Source organism: Anoplopoma fimbria, chromosome 3 (genome assembly GCF_027596085.1).
Source record: "Anoplopoma fimbria isolate UVic2021 breed Golden Eagle Sablefish chromosome 3, Afim_UVic_2022, whole genome shotgun sequence".
NCBI classification, from domain to species: domain Eukaryota; kingdom Metazoa; phylum Chordata; class Actinopteri; order Perciformes; family Anoplopomatidae; genus Anoplopoma; species Anoplopoma fimbria.
The window spans coordinates 9,558,603-9,579,347 of NC_072451.1; the positions used below are offsets into that span (position 1 = coordinate 9,558,603).

The 20,745-nt window shown below is 40.4% G+C and overlaps 1 long non-coding RNA gene across 1 annotated transcript; it reads right to left on the reverse strand.

Annotated features, from left to right (window-relative positions):
• Positions 1-10,432: 10,432 nt before the first annotated feature.
• LOC129110963 (uncharacterized) lies at positions 10,433-13,590 on the reverse strand. Its single transcript, XR_008532302.1, has 3 exons — positions 13,522-13,590; positions 10,684-10,788; positions 10,433-10,470 (listed from the first exon to the last, which is right to left on the reverse strand). It is a non-coding gene; the product is annotated as an uncharacterized LOC129110963 (long non-coding RNA).
• Between the last annotated feature and the right edge of the window lie 7,155 nt (positions 13,591-20,745).

Below are 20,745 nucleotides of genomic sequence, written 5' to 3' on the forward strand. Positions count from 1 at the left end.
ATCCTGTCTGTCTTCCTGTGAAGACAAGGTTTCAGCGGTCAGCCCTGAGAGCAGGAATCCAGTTGGAAGCCCCGTTGGAAGTTTCCCACATTGGTCAGGTTCTCAGAAATCCATGCTGGAGGAAGAGATGTCTGCAGGGAGATTATTTACATATCACGCTGTCTGTCTTTGCCTTGTCCCTCCCACTCATCCTCTCTCCTCCTTCATTCCTTTTCCCTTATTTTTTTTGCAACATTTTATATCCAGCCTGTGGTCTGGATAGTTGAACACAATGCTAATGTATAGTCATAGGTAGTGATGACCTTAAGCAGGGATTCACTGTCAGCGGGTCTTGGTCCACATAGTTTTCATGGCTCATGTGATAACCTGATTATAAAACAGGATAAAACCTCAGATTAATTGGTTTGAGGATGATTTTTAGTAGATAATCACCAGGGCTCCACCGTATGAGGAAAATACGGGGCATTACATTGAATATCGCGATTACGATATTCATTTTGATAAATAAACTGATATTTAAGTGTACTAAGTTCTGCCTTTTAGCTGCTTTCAGTAATCTAATAAAATACAACAAATTGCTTGTTGAATTGAAAACATGGAAGGACATTTTTTTAACATTCTTTTATTGAACAAATTGAACATTTAACTGAGCACAAAAGGCACCAATAGAAACAGAAAGGATGACATGTTAAACAGTATTCTACTGATGCTTTCTTTCAACTTATTAAAATCCCTGAGCATCTGGATGTTCATAGTAAATGTTCAAAACAACAACTTCTAAACATTACTCATACCCAGGATCAACAATAACTTTTTTTGCCACTGGCCTGTTATTTTTACTGGTCCAGATTGAAACGTGTGTTCCTTGTTACACTTTCCCTCCTCAACCATGCAGAGAAGTACGGCAGCGCTGGTTTAATGAACCTCACTCGCATGTATGACGAGGTCTCTGATTGGCCAGAAATGACATATTGGCGCAGTTTTGTCTGATGCACATGTATCAGACAAAATAGAGTTTACAGACAGAATGTAATTTAAGAATGTAATAGTTGTTACTATATTGAAGTGCAGGTATAACTTTAAGGTTGGTGGTTCAATCCCCACCTCCTCCTGTCCCCATGTTAAAGTGTACTTGAGCGAGACAATAAACTTTTTTTATTTTATATTCCATAGAATCCAACCTAGGCTTGATTTTACATGTAGTATTCTTAGAACGTACTTTTCTTGAATCAATCTGTTAATTAACTGTATCGTTGCACTATGAATTATTTAACTGCTAAGACAATGAAACCTGGAAGAATGTGCTTCACTGATGTTTAACAATCCTAACAGCAGGAAGAGAACGTACAAGAAGCAGATAGTCCAACTGTGAAACCTGACCAAAAATGTTCATTTCTACACTTTTTTTTTCGTATCCTGCGGTTTGTTTCCTCCAACATTCAGAAACCAGTTCGCTAACATGAGTTAGAGCTCTGTCCTGCTCTGCAGACTCAAACTGGCCTGTGTGCATTCCTCCGTGGCACTCTTCCTGAAGCTTTAAGTGTTCTTTTGGCGCCCTGGACCATTAGCCCAAAACTCAGAGACATACTAAAGCAGACCACCTACATGATAACTACCTTAACCATTTTCCTGTTCCCCAAACCCTCCACACCATTCTTAAGTTAAGTTATGACCCCTGTATCACATTTCAAGTTGGACCTGAACCACTGGCACGCACCATATGGCTGGAATGGCGAGTTAAGAAAACTGAGTGAACTGGACTCCTGGGTGGCGCATTTCAATATTTTCTGATGTGTTTGGCGAAAAAATGTTGCTCTCGATATTTGAGATTAGCTGACACTGAGACGTACATACCGTCGTTGGCTGTCTGTGCAACCAACCTCACATTTGAATGGCAAATCATCTGGTCACTCTCTTTTTTCCCCCTCTCCTTACTTCTCTCTCTGTTGGAAACATTTTTGTGTGTGTGTGTTCTATCAAGGGTGCTTGACTGAACAAACAAACCGAATGTAAATCAAATATAATGCTACGTTAAGCTCTTGAGTCTATTTTTTTTAATTGGTTAAACCTATAGACTGTATATAAGAAGTGGACGTAGTCATCGTAAACTTTCAAAATGTTGAACTCATTGTCATGATTATTAACAAGTGAGTACCCAGCAGAAACAAATCAGAGACCAACCACCAACGTGATTTGGTTTCTGATTTGACCCTGTCCCAATTTCTCTTGCACAGGGGTTTAATGAAGATAATTGTACCTGTGGTTTATACTATTATAATTAAATAGCCCTTAATTATATAAATATTTATATGAATACACATATATATATATACATATATATATAATTGATACATTAATAGTGGGCTATAATGCAAAAATTTTACTTTCTATGTAAAATAAGAATGTACTTATTCATACTAATTACTTATCCAGTGTTATGATGAGTGTTAAAACTTCAATTGATTGCCACTTTAATATAAAATTTGGGGTCTGGCCAATTTTCATTATTCAAGCTGAAAAACATAGAAACAAATATGAATAGTGAGGGCAAGGGATAATGTTGTGCGTTAGGGTGTTGCCCGGGACCCCCTCAATGCAACAAAGTATTTTGCACATTGAGTAGTATAGTCCATCTGCAGTGTACAGGTGTTGATTGAGCCCTAGCCAAGATGCCAGTGCCACCCCAATTTTGATTTTAAAAGTCGGGCGACCTAGATATGTATTCTTTTTAAGTTTCCAACCCCAACAAAAGTTTGAAAAGTCTGCAATCCTTTTTTGAAAAAGATGGGACCAACAGGAAGTGGCTGTCATACAGTGAAGAGAATCATGATTTGTTTGGCTCCATTTGTATGGCATAATTTGTTTGTGTATTAAAATACCTTTATTATTTAATTGTTATTTCTTTTAATTTGGAAGATTTTTTCCATGCAATGTTTAAGTTGAGCCTGATGTTGCCTTACACATAAAATAATTATCTCAATCACTTCCACACATCTTTTTAGTTAAACACAAAGCCAAGGTATTTGTCTCGGGACTGTAGAAAGTTGGATCAATGCTTCCCAGCATTTTACATCTATTTCCCAAAGTTGTTGTTATAAATATTGTTCAATTATCTTTGCGTGGGTTGTGTGGGTGGTGGTGTCTCTGAGGCAAAAGGTCCCAAGCCATATTTCATTCCCAGTACGTCCCTGCCTGACTCCAGCCCGGAAAGACTTCAACCCGAGCACAAGCAATGAGCAAAACATTAAATTGCCCACGTCTGACTGCTAAATTACTTATAGTATTTTTCAACAAGGTGGTTGAGCCCAACCCAAACCCCAGCAATTATGTGTGAAATTTAGCTTCCCCTAATCCTGGCACATCAAGTCCTCTCAGGTTGTCAGGTTTGGGCAGAGATATCTACTTCTTGCTCCGGCAGTTCGGTATTTGCCCCATGGCTGCTCCCTCTCACTTCTCCGTCCTGACTTGGACCGGGTCTGGGTCTGGTTTGGTTCTTCAGCTCTGTCTTCCAGGCACCGAGCCAAATATTTTCCCCCACCACAAGGTTTCCACTGACATGCAGCGGGACTCTCCTGTATGTCTGCTACACACGGCTGTTGGTTGTGCATTCATGTCCTCCTGCACTGTTTTGGAGACAATACATTCACTTACATTAATATTCGTGAAGTTTACCCTAAAACTAACCATAACCATCCCCAGCCTAATCATAACCAGGCGGTAACCTCCAGTTCTGCCAAGTGAAGCCAATGTTGGAGTGTCTTAACACTTGCATTTTCTCTACTGACCAGAAGTGGGGACAACTACTCCGGTTGCTAAAAGAAGTCTGAATGTATAGAAGTCTATGAGAAAATGACTCTACTTCTCTCTTGATTTATTCCCTCAGTAAACATTGTAAACATGAGTTTATGGTCTCAATCTCAAGTTTCAAGTCTTCTTCAATACAGCATGATCTTCATTTAGTAAATTATGGTCCATTTAGAGTCAAATAGACCATAAAGCAGAGTATGCTTTAGAGTGGGCTTGCTGTGATTGACAGATCGCTGCCACTACTAGAACCATATCTGGAGTTACTACGTTAATCCTCCAAATATGGTAACTTCCAATCTTCGATTGAAGAGCGAAATCACAGAAATCGAGGCTTCATAACATCAGTCCTAAAACCAATGGGTGACGTTACGATGACTACGTCCACTTCTTATATACAGTCTATGATCAATACCCTAGTATTGACCTAAACCTAACCTTACCCTAACCTTAACCCAAGTCTTCTTGACCATAGAAAATTGTTCTTAAAACAGGGTCCATTTAATCTTTGTTTCAGAAGCATTCATGGTGCGGCTGTGTCTGACAAGGTAGAGGTCATCAGAAGTAGGGGGGTTTGATCCGCTGGCTTTACTTTGCTCCCAATGGCTGTGCCATTGGTGTGTGAGTGTGCGTGTGAATGTTTAGCGCTCCTGATGATCAGGTGGCACCTTGTATGTTTAAATCCAATGTGTGACTGGGTGAATGCTGATTCGTGTTTAACAAGAAAAGCTCTATATAAATGCTGTACATTTGCCGTTACCACTTCCCATGGTCGATGAACGGAACATAAGTCACATAATAACAGGTGTGGTGGTGGATGGTAAATACTGGGTTGACAGCATTTACCATCCATCATCATCAAGCGACAAAGGCCGGATAACTTCTGTCTCCGTTCAAAGAAGGACTCTGGTGTCGGATGGGAATGGCCTTGATTATGGTCCTTGCTCTCTACGACCGTCCACTGACTCTAGGTCGATTACATTTGACATCTTCCAAGTGGATGTAGCGAGAGGTTTCAGCCTGCTATGGTTCAAGTAAAGTTAGGGAAGGATGTGGTTTTCTTAAAAATAATTGACCCTTTGTGAATAAACATTCATATTGTGCTCTGTAGAGGAAATTTCACAAATCACTTACTTCCTGCACTGGCACGGAAGGTTGGCACAGGAAATAAATTATATGCTGCTGGGACGTCCAATTGGAACTAAATTCTTTGGGAGAATGGCCTGAAACATAAAAGGGTTCCACAGGAACTTTAAATTATGCCAGTGTAATGACAAACCAAACCAAATCAAGCCTAACCGAGTAGTTCTATCTCATAACCAAGTAGTTATGCGACACTAAACCTAAAAACTAAGTAAACCTACTCTACTGTTTTGTTTTTTCTTGTGTAGCATAAGGGGAACACGACAGCATTTTGATGCGTAACCCTGTGTTGTACAATGACAATTAATTAAACTTGAACCTGGACCTGCATCAGCTGCGGTAATAACCCCATTGTTTACTGTATTAAGAAGTCTGTCTGACGCTGCGCTGTCTCCCTTCTCTTACTGTCTTAACCACTGCTGAAGGAATCATTCCAATGAACACACTCAGATGTTTCCGTCTCATCATTTCCCATCTCTAGTTCTCTTTTTTCTCATACTCTACAAACTCCTTACTCCTTCCCCTTTTCTTCTTTCTACATCTGTCTCCTTCTCACCCCCCCTTGCTTAAAATACCTTTACGCATTCACTTTTGGCTTGACATGGGACAATAACAGCAGTTCCAAACCTGCTTTTTTAACTTAAAAGCAGGTTTGGTAATTCATCCAACAAATTTTTCTTTTTCTTTTTTTCTTTTGTTGGTTGGTTGGTCATGTATCCACAATGTAGTTGAAAATGAGAATTCTCATGTACATATGTAAAGATGGACACTCATATTCAAAACAGTTTAACTCATCAACATGTCTGACATCTTGAGTTTGACCTGGTTCTAACCTATTTTCTTGTTTGCATGAAAAAGGGCTGATGGAACTAAACAATGCAGGCCTCAAAGTATTCAAATACAACTCTGCTAACTGCCACCTGCAAAAGTTCTCTGATGACTGCAATCCTCGGCCTCATTTCCGCCGGTGATGACAGGGAATACAGGGAACTAAACCAGGACTTCATAGGATGGTGCCAGCGGAACCGCCTCCAGATCAACTCTGGTAAAATTAAAGAGCTGGTGGTGGACTTCCGCCGGGGTAAACACCCTCCTCCGGAACCAGTGAACATCCAGGGACAGGACATTGAGATTGTGAAATCTTATAAGTACCTGGGTGTTCACTTGAACAATAAACTGGACTGGACTGATCACACAAATGCACTCAAAAAGGGTCAGAGCAGACTCTATCTGCTGAGGAGACTGAGGTCTTTTGGAGTGCAGGGAGCACTCCTGAGGACCTTTTTTGACTCTGTGGTGGCATCAGCCATCTTTTATGGAGTGGTCTGCTGGAGCAGCAGCATCTCGACAGCTGACAGGAAGAGACTAAACAAACTTCAAGAAGGCCAGCAGTGTGCTGGGATGTCCACTGGATACGGTGGAAGTGGTTGGAGACAGGAGGATGATGGCTAAGCTATCATCACTGATGGACAACACCTCCCACCCCATGCAGGACACCCTGGCGGCTCTGTACAGCTCCTTCAGCCACTGGCTGCTTCACCCCGCGGTGGGTGAAGGAGAGGTATCGCAGGTCCTTCCTTCCAGCTGCTGTCAGGTTGCACAACCAGCTCTGCTCCCAGTAGACCACATGACACATGACACTAAAAACCTGTGCAATACAAATACAATGTGCAATAATAGTTATAATAGTTATTCTGTCTGTATATATAATATTTCAGTTATTGTGGATTCTTTACTGTTTTTATTACTGTTTTTATTGCTTATTTGCTTATTTATAATACTTGTTTTTGATCTTGTTGTTTTACTATGTCTCTTGTTTGCACTATACCGTATGCTGCTGTAAATCCTGTAAATTTCCCCGCTGCGAGACTAATAAAGGATTACCTTATCTTATCTTATCTTATTCAAGAAACAGGGATAGTGAGTTTTTGGTGAGAATCACTGATCTCAAGAGGTTTCCTTTAATATTGTTTTGGCTCCATAACCTGCTGCTGTGATTTGGTTTCTTGACTTTTGAAATGATAATGGAACGACCAAACTAAACCTAATTTGGAAGCCAGACCCAGTATTTGCTACGTTTAATAAACATAATTACATGTGTTCATTACATAGTATATGAGTTGTTTGGGAATAGGTAAGAGCACAAAGTCAGCCTGAGGGAGGACAACTATATCATTAACAAGGTGTGCAGCTCTCTCTCTCCTGCTATCTCTCTCACTGTCTCTCTCTCTCACACACACACACACACACACACACACACACACACACACACACACACACACACACACACACACACACACACACACACACACACACACACCACAATTGATGTTTGTGATTTCTCGCAGTTAGACTTTTATGATAAATACAGGGGTAATTTGACTTGACACTGGCTGACAGATTATTGGCAGCCCTCCCACACATTTCTGTCTTAGTATTTGGCTGCTCTACCTGTATGTACTATATTTCTACCACCCGGGACAAAATAATTGATATGGCACCTGAACTCTGTGTTCTTACTGCACAGGATTCTTCCTCAGGGGAAAATACCTGCTGGATGACTTAGGACACATCACCTTTTTTTAAGGTCACACATTCATGTGCATTTCCTAACACATGAACATGAGGACATGTAGAGCATTAACAAGGTGAATAGTTTTATCAGTTATGAAGAGTATGAAGCTAACGAGTTTGAACGCTGATATGTTTGTAGTGACCTTGAATGAGGAAAACATTTTTCTCTCTGATCCTGTATTTCCTCTTGCTTAGAGAATGGATCCCCGGCTCTTCCTGACAGTGTGACATTGTCTTTGAGCAAGACACTGAACCCCTACAGCCCTCTGCCATCGGTGTATGAATGTGTGTAGGAATGTGTGAATTTTGCACCATCAAGTATTGTCCAAAACCAAAGAGTGAGAATTATGTTCTTCTTTCCTTGTCTGTTTCGGTTTACTTCTGCTCCAATGACTGCACTTCCTCATGTGGATTGCATTAAACTTTCCAAGCACGTAGAGTTGCATGTTAGATTGCCCATGATTACCTCCATTGCTATTTGCAATTAATACAAGCTGCAATTTTGCCTTCTTTAGGAGATAATGATGTTGGCAAGCTCTTTCAGGGGAAGTGATGGAAAAATATGGAAACTAGTTCCCCATAGTGCCAAAACAAAGAAAAACAAAGGCCAGCATGCACCATGCATTAGTAAGGTGTTATTCCATCATGAGCCTCCAGAACAGCCCCTGCTCTCCTTGTCCTAGCACCGCCTAAATTGTTAGTTGGGTGGAGACTCTTTGGGGCATTGGTACCATAGATTAGTTTTGTCTTTTTGAATTCCCAAAAGATTGTATTCAAACAAAAAGGTTGCATCCTCAAAAAAAATTAACACAAAAGAGAAATACAATTTTTGCAACTGTTTTGGCCAATATTCAGTGCATCTTCTACAGTGTATCTCAATATTAGTTCTATCACAGCAGGTTGTCAGTCAAGACCACAGTCAGAAAACCAAATATTACTCCCATAATCTTAAAATCAAGCTCACTACAATTTACAATGAACCAATCATTCGATCAAACCATTCAAGGAGCCATTGTGACCTGCATGGAAGAATCAGGAAGAAATCAGGCTATTGTGACTGATTTTCCTGAACAAGGCCATTACCATCAGTAATACGGTGCCACAAAACTTTATTCATTGTCCACTATTTACTCTATATATACTGTAAACATATGCAAAGTTTTCTTTTTAATTAGCTACAGTTTCCAGTAATCACTTGTTCATCATAGACCTGTTGAATAGGTATCCTATAATCCTATTCATACTGGCAACCTTTCCTAGTGAGGTATCCTTCCACTGCAGCTAAAGCAGGAAACACTTTTCAGGATAACACAAAGAGAATATTTGATACTAAAAAGACTAACTTTGTTATACAAATGCTTGGTCTCAGACTGGGAGCCTCCTAGAAGCTTCAGATAAACTTGCACCATATCTTAAGACAGAATAAGGAATATGGATGTTGTCCCTTATCATTTATATTGGCAGGGATTTGGAAAGGGACCTCTTAATGGTCAGTTTTGATTACACAGACCGAAACTGTTTCAATGTTTATATGGGTATCTGGGGCCCATTACATGATGCCAGTTTACCAAATAATCTAGGCTTATTCTGGTTTGTCTGGCTGCTTTTCAGTTGATTCAGCTCCATAAAGCAAATTGAACATAGTTCAAGCTCTGTAACTATGAAAACGTATGCTGATTAACAAACCTGGTCTAGATCAGGCTAACTGTCTCATTGGGAAAGCAATGATTTTACCAGTGACTTTCTATAGTGACGCCATATTATTTGACTTTATAACCACAATCAGTCAAAAGAAGTAGGTTGATAGAATCAGCTTAAATAAATAATAGTCAATGAAATGTACAATGATAAGATACAGACCTATGTGTTTAATAATATGGTATGTGATATAAAATGTTTCGACTTATGATAGATAATGTCACGGATGTGGTGTGGACCCAAAAACAGTACGACCAGGAGACAGATAAAGTTCTAGAGCTTTATTTAAAGCTGAGCACACAGCAGACACACATTGGGAAACAGGCAGGGGATCAGGCAGACGGAAACCAGAGGAAGCGGAGGCTAAACTCGTGGTCGGGGACAGAAGGCTAAGGTGGCTAACCGAGGCAAAGGCAAGGTAGGGGAATCCGGTGGTCGGGGACAGAAGGCTGAGTCGTTGACCGGGGCACAGGCAAGGCAGGGAAGTCCAGACAGGCAGGCAGGGTCGGCAACGGGAAATCAGTCCACGGGAAATTGCTGGAAGGTCTGACATAAATGCAACGAACGATCTGGCAGCGAGTGTGTGAATGAGTGGGGCATTTATACTGCAGGGTGTAGGTGCAGCAGAGTGAGCAGGTGAGAGGGATGGTGCTGATGAGGTGGGTGTGGCAGACAGGTGCACTGCATGAGGCTGATTAGGTGAGTGAGGGAGAGTGTGGTGAGAGAGAGGGGGCTGGGCTGTGAGCTGGAAGTGGAACTGGGAGTGGCCAGAGTGAACTGAGAGAGAGTGACAGGCAGGTGAACAGAGTGAGCCAATTAGGTGAGTGAGACAGAGTGACAGGGAGTATGGAAGACAAACTGTCAGTATTGAGGAAGAACTGTGACAGATAAGTCTTAATCTAAATCATCCCAATAGAATGTTAGTAGCTGCATAAATAGTTAACAGGGCAATTGCAAGAAAATTATATTGACCAGAAATGTAGTATCTAAATCCTTTATTTTCCTTGTAGGATGCCATGCTTAAAAATGCATTGGTTCATATATTGGTGAATAGATTTTCTTGATTATACAAAACACAAATAAGCAAAGAAATTGCATAATTTATTACAAGTTAAAGCATTTTTTTCTGACAGAAAGAGTTGTACCCAAGATTAAAAAAGGTTGTATCAAAATGTTACGAGGTCAGATACCCCGAATAATGTACATAACATTTGTGGGATGTCTGTAGCTGGTCAACTCCCTTCTACGGATCTGAAACATGTATCGGAAAATAAGTTGCCCAGCAGTAGAACATCTGTTATTACCATCATAACAGCAACATTCATGATCACAAACATCTGCACTGCCCTTCCTGATAGAGCCACCTGACCATGGCACATCCTTCAATTATTCTAAATATCCCTGTGGCTGTGGACTACACACACACGCACACGCACACGCACACGCACACAAACTACCCATTACCTCGACTCCCCCTTCCTGTAGATTCAGGAGGTTCACCTCAGACTGTCAGTGTCTGGGACTCTGTGATCCTTGCCCTCTTTGGTATCTGTAAGACTCCCTGGAGCACTAGGGTAGAGAGAGGAAAAAATAAGACTGATGAGACCAGCTGACAAAGCGCTGCAACTCAACGTCATCCTGACCAGAGCTACCATCAAATCTCGGAAAATACCTACAAATCCATTTAAACCAGACAAAGACGGAGAGAGGGGGAGAGGAAGAGAGAGAGATGGGGCAAAGAAGGATAAAGGATGAGAGAGAGAGGGGAGACCCTCATTCCCCGACCCACTCCTCCTCCTGTCTAGGGAAAAGGCATCCCCTACTTAACCGCCTCCTGAGTCTGTCTCATAATATCAGAGACTGTCTGAGGGGAGAGTCTCTGTGAGATTACACAGCAGGTTTTTTTTTCATCTCACTCTTATTTAGTGTGTAGCTTTTTATGATGATTTTAATGTTTGTAAAGTATCTTTGAAAACCTTGAAAAGTCAAATGTAAATGTATTATTATTATCATTATTATGAGGGATGATTGTTGTACATTTTTCACATCTTTATAGAGAACGCAGAACAAGTTTCTGGCAATTTAAAAGATAAGTGTGATGATATTCAATACTTGAATGCAGACCCAAACCAACAATGAACTGATCCTAATGACTAGTATTGTGTACATATCCAAAGCCTTATATGTTGTATTTTGTCCGTGCCATAGAGCTCCATTCATGTCTAAAAGGGATTTTAAAAAGAGGGCTGTCCAAGCCACTTTTAATAATGCGTTAATGAACATTAAAACATTTTGAGACATGAACCCAGGTCTGCGTGATATAAGCCTTCAGGAGCAACTTGGGGTTAAGTGTCTTGCCCAAGGACACATCGACTGCCAAAGCCAGGTATTGAACCACCAACCCTCTGATTGGAGAACTACCTTGCTCTCCACTACGCCACAGCCGCCCCCGGCTACATTCAGTGTGTAATTTATTAAATAAATAGATATGATCCTTTCTAAAATGCACTAAATGTTTTTTATCAAACAAAATGGTGTGCTTCATCCATATTTGTTGGCTTTAAGCCTTTCAAAACTAAATTTTCACTACGGTAAAATAAAAAAAAAAAAAAACACAAAGGGAGGAACGCACCTGTATTAACAGGGCGGTCTTAACAGGGCGGTCTAGGAGCAATCTAGCAGCACCATAAATTACATTAAAATGTTAGACATTCAAAGCCTTATTTGAAAACCTTAATAGAAGCTTCAGATGAAAAATACATTTGGTACAACCCTACTTTGAAAATAGAGTCAGTGCCATGACACACTGACAGCTGTTGTTGCCTGTTGGGCTTGAGTTTTCCATGTTATGATTTGTACATAAAGTATGTTTTATGCAATATGTATATATATATATATATATATATATATATATATATATAGCTGTGAAGTTTTCTGTACAATTGTTGTCATTGTTTTGTGTTAATTGATTTCCAATAATTCATCTAGAGCAAACACATTTGTCCACTCCCTAGCTGATAAGAAAATGTAAGACTTAACAAATCTCCCTTTAAAGTACATTTTGACAGATAAAAAAAAATCAGATTAATTTGGGATAAATTTTGACATTAATATAGGACAATCAAATAAATTTGATTGACAGCCCTATTAAAAACACATTGGTGAGCCACATTGTTGCACTGGGTGACATGTTCCTTCATCACCATGACCACACACAGTTTATTTTGACTCAATCCAATATACACAGTCCTGCTGCCAAAAAATACTCACTAGAATACCAAAATGTGGATTAATCTGCCACTGAAAAAAAAAAGTAATTAACAAGTGCATCATTTTTTTTATGTTTGAGTTGATATCCAAGAACTACCCCTCCTAGCTGCGGTGCTTTTGTCATAAAAGGAAAACAAAACACTTTAGCTAATGCACAGCAATGACAGAAAATGCTGAAAAGATGAAAACATATGATTTCTTGAATCAATTGTCAAATATAAATGGAAATGCTGCCAACATCTGCCAAGTCAATTTAGTCTGGATCACAGTGGTGGAACAGTTTAATTAGAATAACTCCAGCATTGTCCTTAAGGTACAAATGGACTAATCACTGGCTGCAAGTTGTTGGATCAATCTAAAAGATCTCTGTTTTAAACATTTCATCATTCACTGCAACCAACTGAAGGAAGATTATTCGAGAGAGGAAAAATGCATATCATTTTATTTGGCAGTAGCTCCTACTGTGTGTGGCCCTGGCCTCCACTGGTGAACATGAGAATGAACATGAGAAGTGTATTATTCCAAAATGAAAGGATAATCTAATTTCATATCACATAAACAGATGGTTGTTTGGCAGTGGAGCACTCTCAGAGACCACATCAAACTGGTGGATGCATGGTTTGTGTCTTTGGAATGAACCGCAAACTTTAGGGAACTGATTTTCATGATGTGAAATATTTTAATGCAACTGGACCTAGATCAGTATGATAGGCTACAAAGCTGTATTTACACTGTGGGGGAGTGTGTGAGTGGCGAGTGACAAATACACTCTGAGAGAGTGTGTATTTGTGAAATCAAATATACCTTAATACAACTTACAGGCACCAAAGAACTGTTTGGGCAAAAAAAATGCATCACATGGTCCATTTTTCTGGAATCTTCTGCCATACCTCGTGACTCTCACCAGATGATTTAGTTTGCTCTGTCACAGAGTGTGGTGTGGACCCAAAAGCAGAACGACCAGGAGACAGATAAAGTTCTGGAGCTTTACTCAAAGCGGAGAACTCAGCAGACAGACAGGATATGACTCACAGAGGGAAAAAGGCAGGGGATCAGGCAGACGGAAATCAGAAGAAGCGGAGGCTAAACTCGGGGTCGGGGACAGAAGGCTGAGTCGTTGACCAGGGCACAGGCAAGGCAGGGAAGTCCAGACAGGCAGGCAGGGTCGGCAACGGGAAATCAGTCCGGGGAATAACATTGGAAGGTCTGGCATAATGCGGAGAACCATCTGGCAGTGAGTGTGTGTGAGACTGGTGTTTAAATACTGCAGATGAGTAGATTGAGTTGATGAGTAGATTGAAGGCAGGTGTGTGGCTTGGAGCAGGTGAGTATGCTTGGCAGTAATCAGGGAGCTGGGGAGAGTGAGAGGGGTGACACGCCCACCTCACAGACACACACACAGAGATAAACAAACAAGGGAGCACAGGAGACACAAGGGCAAGGGAAAACACATGAAACACAAGGAATAACCAGAGACATGGCCATGGCCATGACATGCTCAGTAGTTCTCAAAATACAACTTCACGATAACATACATTCAGCAGTGTCATTGTAGAAAAAATCTACAAACTAATAATCCTTACGAGTATGGTGGCAAAAATAAAATTGAACGATCCTGCCTTCTGTTAGGGTCAAGCCCTCCTACTCCACTCTCTCGTCCTCTTCCTCTCACTCTCACTGCCTTAACTTTTACAAAACTCTCAGAGGTGAGCTTACCAGAGGTCTACTTGTAGTGCTAAGGCTCAGACTGATGTGTTTCTTAATGTGTACAGGTGTGGGTTTGTGTTGCTTTTGAATAGACTGGTATCCCACTGATCCAAGAGATGTATGTCCAATATAAGGAAAGATCGTGGTGTTTTGTAACAAGTGGGTTGCAGAATTGCAAACAAAGTGCAAAGCATAATATGTGTTTGCAGTTTTGGTGCCTTTGTTTAAGGCATGGTTACAAGAGCTAAGATCTTAATGCTTTTGTCTAACTATTCACTTTCAGTGTGTAAGCAGTCACATAAAACTGAATTATTATTATTATTATTATTAGCAGAATGTAGACATTTTAAGTGAAATTGATGGCAATCTTGTTAAAAATGTTTAAATAGTATGTAAACATGTTCAAAACGGACTGTAAGTACAGAGACTTGGTGGCAGTTGAGTTTGAGTGAGTTTGAGTGAGAGATATACCTGGGGGTTCCCCACTGCTAACTGACATAATCAACTGTGTTGTCTACCTCTGAGGTAGTGTTGCATTTAGCTACTGGCTGAGTGTGCACTGACTGATGAAGAGACGTCACTGTGAAACCTTTCTAATCACCACTCTTTGTTTTTTAGGCATCCGCTGTCTGTTCCAGAAGTGTGTCTCTTATTTCAGGGAGCTGCTTGTGGCTCTTTGGTGTGTGTGTGTGTGTGTGTGTGTGTGTGTGTGTGTGTGTGTGTGTGTGTGTGTGTGTGTGTGTGTGTGTGTGTGTGTGTGTGTGTGTGTGTGTGTGTGGTTTCCTCTTCCCTTTCATCTGTTGTTATTATTATTTAGATGCTGAGAAATAAAGAGAGGAGAAAAAACACACTCTCAACCACTGGAAGTCAACTCTCAGACGCATACACACATGATGCACATAGATCTAGACACACAGCTGCATATGTGGGCACTCACACACTGAAACACGAACAGTGCAAACAAACACAGGATTGGACACAGTTAAAAGGCAGCATATCTGGGGGGGAGCTGGAGACTGACTTGAGCCCCATACTGTAATTATGTGTCTGCACCTGAGATAGGAAGAAAAGAAAGGAGAACGAAAAGGGAAGAAAAGGAGTAGGACCGTGTCCATGGCCCACCTAGGTCGAGGCAGTGTGGTGAAAGAAAAAGAGAGAGAAAGAGAGGGTTCAGAGCAGGAGAACCGAGACGGAAAGAGAGACAGGGAGAGAGGGGGGGGATAAAGACAGAGAGAGATTATGAAAGAGTGCGACAAAGCTCCTTCAGCTTAAACAAACCTGACAGCGTCTCTACTTCCCCCCAGACAGGTCTGTGTGAAAATGTTTGGCCTCAGCTGTCAGCTCCAACCATAACAGCTCCTGGTAATACATCACCATAATCACCCTGCTCCTGCTAAATGCAGCCATCACACTCACTTAGCACACAGCAAACACACGCAGTGTGTCAGGTCCCTTTTTTTTCTTTTTTCTTTACAGTCAGTCTTTGCTGTGGATAGAAGTCCAGGTGGATTGGTAACCGCTTCAAATTTTGCTTTATAAATGTTAGGGAAGTTTTAACAATTTAGTATTTTAGGTTCATACTTGTATTCTAGGGGTTTCCCTGAAAAAGTTTAAATGTTCAACAAAAATGTGTTCTTAATCTCATAACGCTGGCCTGCATACACCTGTATGTGCTTCATTATAGCGGCTGTCTCTTTAAAGGCCCTCCTCACCAAAGGCCCATTCTGCTCTGATTGGTCGGTGTTTCCGGCCCTCCGGAGTCATCATTGTACCCGGGAGCCGCTGTAACCGAGTTACAGTCTTTTTCAATACAGAATGAAGTTCGTTTATTAAATTATGGTCCATTTAGAGCCAAATAGACCATAAAGCAGGGCCTGCATCAGGGCGGGGCTACTTTGTGATTGACAGCTCGCTACCAGAGCCATATACGACGTATATACAAGGGTGTCACTCCTCCGCAGTCCAAATATGGTCACTTCTGTTCACTGGCTGCAGAAAAAACAAGATGGCGATAGTCGAAAAGCTTAACTCTAGGTTTCAAACTGCAGTCAACAAACCAATGGGATATCTTACATCGTCTGCTTCTTATATACAGTCATATACAGTCGATGCTTGAATAGCTTCCGGTTTAAGTTCTACCCCCTTCCGGTTTAAACTCAGATCATACAATTGCCGATAATTTAGTTGGTTGAACAGATACAGATAATGTTATACTCGCTCATCCCTAATATTAATGCATTAACTCTGCAAAGTATAAAAATGCATTCAGTTTTAAGCTTGTCTTTACAGAAATGACCTATAGAACCCAGAAGAAGAATGCATTTGTTGTAAAGAGATACAGAGGTGAAATAATAGAAGTTGTGAAACATTAGTCAGGTAATCATATCTCATAAGAAGACACTTAATAAACACACAAAAGTATTTAAAGTAATAGTATAGGGATTACTGTAGCAACTGTCACCAGGGGTTACCCTGACAACAAATTAGTTATTCGACACCAGTGACACTAACAATATGAGAAAGCAGCTTTCTAGGAATGGACTTCATCATGTCAACATAACTGAGGGTGGATTTACTGATCTTATAAAGAAACTTTCTCAGTAACTCAAGTATCTTATTACTACCATATATATATATATATAGTGTGAAATGTTTGTCAAAGCTGCAGATTACCTTGTTTATACCCTTTGAAATTACTGAATAAAAAATTGTTTAATTTGTAATAAAGTTGGCTACTGTGAAAGGGAAAGTGTGGTTCTTACAGTGACTATTTACTGCCTGTAATAAAAGATTACATTTTCAAATTCAAGATGTTGGACCAGGTTTTTTGATCCTCATACATGCAAAACCCTTTTTGTTTTAGGTCCAGCCCATTGTCACTCCCAACTCGTGAAATACGACAGCTTGGTCAATGGCCCTCTCGTCCAGCTGTGATGCTCTAAGTATATGACTTCATTAGCAGATTTTTCATAGAAAACAGCGTTTTAAGAGCCATTAAAAGGTAAGGTAAATTGTCAAATGACACATCATTGTCATGTAAATATGGTTGCATACTATGTCTTAGGTAGGATTTGGGAGAACCCAAAACAAGAAATACACAAGGTAGGTTGAAACCCCTCAAAGGGTTTCACAATTCAGCTCTCACAATTCCGCTGTTTGTCAAAATTCTATGAATCATGTCAGACTGGCTCAGCAAACTCAAAACACACAACACACACACACACACACACACACACACACACACACACACACACACACACACACACACACACACACACACACACACACACATTCACGCTCCATGGCATCAATCTTATCTCACATATGACACACTGCACGCCTGCACACCAAACACATTTTAATGCATCAGGCTTAGGGCTGTGGCCTTGTATTTACCTAACTACAGCTTTCATTTGGTTTTCACTGACTCTCCAGGTAAAACCAGGAAATCAGTAAAACCAGGAAATCAGTGTTACAGCTTGCTGTCATACATCTGTATTCAGCTCTCTAATTCTACAGATTGATATTACATCAGCCATCACAAGCACATAGTTTTTTATTTGCTCTGGAGTCTCTTTCACACAGCTGAAAGAATAAGGGTACAATTGTCGTACACTCCATAATTTCCCAAAGGAGATGAATAAAGTCTCTCCTAATCTAATCTATTTTATTTCATTAAATTCTATAGGAATATATCCAAGCAACACATTAATGTTATGGAATAATAGAACTATAGTTGGATCTACTCGTGCCCTAGATGGTGTAGTTTTTGTTTCTTTTTTTGCAAGTTGTTTTTTATGCATTTCCTGTAACTGTGTTGCTTAAACCCGGGTTATGTGTTTAACGTCTTCGCTTTTTTTGTATATTATAGTTTCTTCTTCGTGTGTCAAATATGCTGCTCTGCTTCTAGCTTGTTCATGTCTGCGATTGGTCATATGCTGCAAAAACTGCCCTTTTAATGTGAACGCACTCTTGGCTAAAATGGAGAAACCCTGGCCGGATTTACAGAGTTGATAACCACTGTTGTAGGACAGTTTAGCAGGATCTTAGTTATTAGGGTTAGTTAAGCCAGATGACCGCAAGATGCCCTGTGTATGTTGAACTGGTTCATTGTACAGGGCCCTAATTTTGCCATTAGTCTACTCTGCTATAAACTTCCTTGTTTTGCCTGTTCCCATGTCATGTGCTCATTATGTTCCAGCTATTAACCAGTGTACGTTGTCTGTTTTTTTTTGCTCTACTTAAACTTTCTCATCTCCTGCAATGGAGTCTCTGTTCAACCCAGAACCATTAACACTTTAAAGTACCTTGTACCACTCGAAGTAAACTAAACACATAAACTGCCACTGACATGGCTCAAAGAGATGTATTTTCACTTTTCAACTAAAAGCATTACCTTACCCCATCTGCAGCTGAATAGTTATACTGAATGATATAGAAAAAGTGATATTTATAAGGGAAATTTGATGAATTGTATATTTATATCATTACAATGTATATATAAAAATGTCAACGACGAGGTCAACGCATAAATGCACATATCTCTACACCTCAGGGCATTATGACAGTTTTCCTTTCATTTCATTAGTCATCAGGTTTTGTGTTTGCTCTCTATTTAAAACAAAATCTATTCAAGTTTGACTTAGAGCACACATAGTGTTAGCCAACCGCTATTAATAGTCTAATGCGTGTTAGTGTAGCGCTAGCGATAGCTGAGCACCAATGTTATCTCCCGTTAGCCCTACGGAGGGAGTGTGAAGCAGTTAGCATATGATTGTGGTTTGAGGAGGCGTTGATAAGAGAATACAGATTAGCAGTGGTGGAAGGTTTTGTCTTAAGCCCTCTGATAAAATTCTTCGTCATGGCACACAAAGGCCCAGGTGCACCGAAGATGATAATGACACACACGCAATCACTGTAACCAGTTTATGTGTGCGTGCAGACATATGCATATGATGAAGTTTGATTTAAAAGTGCACATTTACAATTGAAAGTGCACATTTTACACTGTTGTTGTGTTTTACTTAACTTTTTACTTTCTACTTATTCATTATCTCAGTAGAATAAGGGACAAAAGTTTAGAATGCAACAATCAATCCAATGTTTGCCAACTATTAAATTATTCTGCAGCTATTTTGATCCATACGTTAATTTGATTAAATGTTTTAATAAAAAAAAGATAATAATTCTGTGATTCCAGACTTTTAAATGTGAAAATGTTTTGGTTTCTTTAATCCTTTGGGACGGTAAACTGAATATCAATGAGGTGCAGATAAAACAAGAAATATAAGGACATCATTTTGGACTTTGAGAAACACTGATAGACATTTTTCCCCATATTCTAACATTTTTAGACCAATCATTCAATTCAAATTTTAATACAGCGCGACTAAAGCAAAAGATGAACTAAAATGATGAAGGGAAATTCAGGTGACACCTGCAATATTACCTAATATCGAGGCCCCTTCGTCTTCATGGGTTTCCCTCTAAAATTTCCCAACAGATTTTGGAAACATTACTAGTGTCTGGACTAAATTCCTCTTGAAAATGTTGCACTTTTCCTTTAACCTGACATTTTCCCTTTTGTTTTTGTTGAGGTGATGGCTGTCCTGTAATCAGCTGTATTTGTAAGAGAGGCTCCACTCCTAATGTGTTGTTCCCTGTTAAGGGGAGAGAGATGAATGACCAAGTGAATGAATGGATAAACTCTCGTCAGCATGCGACGCTGCAGGTTCCTGAAATTGCCTGTTGGGGGTAGACAGAGCAGCAGCTAAACTGTAATTTCAGCCCCTAAAACAGTGTTTAGGCCGGTGTCTGACGTTCGCCCGCAGACTCACTGTTTGCATCTGCAGTCTTTTACACTCCATTAAGGGCAATTTTGCCTCTCATCTGAGTCATTGGCCCTGCTGTGGGCTTTGTTGTTTATGACGCTTTAAATACTTAAATACACCACAGTCACGCCGCGCATGTAAACTGACCCTCTGCCAGTCTGTGTGTGTGTTTGTGTTTGTGTGTGTGTGTGTGTTTAATGTGTAGCAGTGACGCATCATCATGCCTGTGGTCCTGTCATTAAGGTACTGTAAATAGGGCTTAGGAGGGTAAATGATGCCACCAAGCAAAAAACACTCGCAGACAGAGACAGAGCAGCACATACACACACACACACACACACACACACACACACACACACACACACACACACACACACACACACACACACACACACACAGGGAGCTACCATTCATTCAGACTTGCTTCTACAGGCAGAATTCTGTCCTGTTACTCTAAGCAAAAAAAACCGTGCAGAGCAAGTTTGATGCTTTTTTTCTTATTATCTCCGCCAGGAGAATTATGAGAAGTGCTTTCAAATGCATGGGTTTCATGAGTGAGTGTGCACCTGTGTCTGACGACGGCTAATCTCACATTCTGCTGCAGAAAACTGCACGATATCTTGGGTGGCCACTTACGGCTGTGTGCTCAAGGACCTCTCACGGTTGCGCCAACTCACACTTTCACAAAACACCTTTTATTGCCTGTTTTATACTGCCC